Consider the following 3,052-nt stretch of genomic DNA (forward strand, 5'->3'; position numbering starts at 1 on the left):
TTATTTTTTGTTCTTTTTTTTGGTGTTATCTTTTTTGTTTTTTAGATATCCGATGGAAGGTAGGGTCGTTTTTAGAGGTAGGGTCGTTTGGAGAAGATGACGCGCAGGGGGGGTCTGTTTTTTAGTAGCTTTTTGTGTATTTGTCCGTTCCCTAGTCTTAGGCTTTTATCTCTTTTTATATTGTAGGTTTTTTGGTAGGGTTTTAGGTTAAGGGGTATGGGCCTAGGAATTATGGGTTTGGCAATTGTGGGCTAGGTCCAAAATTAGGCTTAAAAAATGGGTTGCTCGAGCCCAAGTTCTATTCTTTCGCTGGGAACGAGATTAAAAATACGGGACCATTTATTAATTATTCCTACTATTCAAATAATTATTAAATAAAACTAACCATTAAAACAAATCTATTTTTGGTATTTTCAAATATCATATTAAAATAAAAATACGATACTATTGTTGTATATATTTGTTTTAAGATTTTTCTTTAGATTAAAAATGACTACAAAACATTAATGAACCTATTTTGTGATTTTGTTTTATTGTAATAAAATTAAAGTAAAAGTGTCAAAATTACTTAAAATATCTATATTATGCCTAAATTAAATATTTTACGCTAATATATAAAAAATCTTGGGGAGGGTCAAAAATCACATGTCTACAACTGCCCCTTTTTGACAGGAAACGCGCAGAATTTTCAGACAAAGACTGACTAGACAGGTTTTTTGACCCGACCCTTATTTGGAGAAACTAAAACTAAGAGAGAGGGGAATATGACCGAGCCCTGGTATCTGGGCTGCCTACATATCCTTGGCTATAAAGAAATCAGGCCACGTGTAGTTCAGAGATGAGTGAGATGACGGAGTATGCCGAGGTGGAGATTCGGTCGAGGTGCCGTTTCATCGAGGTTCCGGTCTGCGGTCCCTGTTATTACATCAAAAATCAAATGAAAAAGACTAACTAAACCTTTCAACTACGAGTTACAAGATTCCTATCTATAAGTCTTCTGAAGCTTGATCTTGAGTCTTGAATGGTTCTTCGTACAGACTTTAGATTTAAACCTTCATGCTTGCTAGTTGCAGGTGCCAGTTCATTCTTCTTCATATTTTCGGATCAAGACCAAACATGTAGTGCTTGTGACCTCGGCCATGTCTTTGAGCAGCCCACATCTTTTCATCAACTTTTGCATTTGGATTATCTTGTTCCCTTTCTCTCTTTTTCCCTTATTGTGACTAACTTCTGTTGATCATCTAGGACTGCTGACTCACATTCTTGACGCGAGCTTCTTTTGTTACTGACATGAATTGCATTCTGAATTGAATTCCCCTTTTTTTCCAGGTGGGCACCTAATTGCTGAACTTGAACTATCTTCTCTTGTTACTTGACACTGTTTTCCCTTGCACCTTGAACCATTTTCCCTAGAAACTTGAACTGTCTTCCTTCGAAACTGCTTTCCCATGAAACTCAAGTTGTCTTCCTTCGACACTGCTTTCCCTAGAAACTTGAGTTATCTCCCCTTGTTCTCCAGGTGGGCTCCTGATTACAACAAAATAGACAAAACAAAGAAATTTTTCTGCCCCAGTTTGCACTAGGAAGATTTGTGAGTTTTTAGCAAAATTGTAAACCACTTGTACTATTGATGCAATGATGAAATTAAACTAAAAAATAGACTAGGAAAACTATAAACTAAGCTTGACTAAAGTAAAAACTGACCTTATTCTCTAGGCGGGGCCCCTGACTGCTAACTTGAAATGTATTCCCTGCTGTCCAGGCGGGCTCCTGACTGCTGAACTTGAAATGTATTCCCTGCTCTACAGGCGGGCTCCTGACTGCTAAACTTGAATGTAATCCCTGCTCTCCAGGCGGGCTCCTGACTTCAACAAAATAGACAAAACAAAGAAAATTTTCTGCCCCATTTTGGTGGCTGGGCATAGATGTAAGTGCAAAATGGATCACATTACCAAATATCAATAAGAACTTGAAAGATAAAACTTGAATTGTACTCCCTTGTTCTCCAGGTGGGCTCCTGATTGCTGACATGAAATGTATTCCCTGCTCTTCAGGCGGGCTCCTGACTGCTGACTTGAATGTATTCCCTGCTTTCCAGGCGGGCTCCTGACTTCTAACTTGAAATGTATTCCCTGCTCTCCAGCCAGGCTCCTGACTACTGACTTGAAATGTATTCCCTGCTCTCCGGGCGGGCTCCTGACTGTGGACCTGAAATGTATTCCCTGCTCGCTAGGCGGGCTCCTGACTGTGGACTTGAATGTATTCCCTTCTCTCCAGGCGGGCTCCTGACTTCAACTTGAAATGTATTCCCTGCTCTCCAGGCGGGCTCCTGATTTCAAAATAGACAACACAAAGACTTTGAAAGCTAAAATTTAAATTGTACTCCCTTGTTCTCCAGGCGGGCTCCTAATTGCTGTGCTTGAAAGTATTCCCTGCTCTCCAGGCGGGATCCTGACTATTGACTTGAAATGTATTCCCTGCTCTCTAGGAGGGCTCCTGACTGCTAAACTTGAATGTCTTCTCCCTGTTCTCCAAGCGGGTACCTGATTTCAACAAAATAGACAAAAATAATGAAAATTTTTCTGAACCAGTTTGGTAACTGGGAACATATGTGAGTGTTAAACTGAATCATATTACCAAATATTACTAAGAATTTGGAAGCTAGGTCCCATTATGTAGGGGGTCCTGACAACTCTTAACTGAGCGACAATTTTAAATCTAAGTTATATCTTCTACAGTTGTGACTTCTGCTAAATCTTGCTATCTAAGAGAATCTTTAAACTATTCCCCATTATCCAGGAGGGTCCTAAAAATCAAAGGTCAAATTTTATCTTAAGGGTGACAACTTTCATGTCTGAATTATACTACCCTACAACAGAGTTTACGCTAAATGTTGTTGTCTAATCGAAATCTTCCCATTATTCAGGAGGGTCCTGGAAACTCCTAATTGAATCCTCTCTCGAACATGCAAACTTCTAAGCTAACTTATATTCTTTTGGGATACATTTATGCTGTATTATGCTATTTCTAAACTTTAAACTAGGTCCCATTT

Source organism: Nicotiana sylvestris, chromosome 11 (genome assembly GCF_000393655.2).
Source record: "Nicotiana sylvestris chromosome 11, ASM39365v2, whole genome shotgun sequence".
Taxonomy (NCBI): domain Eukaryota; kingdom Viridiplantae; phylum Streptophyta; class Magnoliopsida; order Solanales; family Solanaceae; genus Nicotiana; species Nicotiana sylvestris.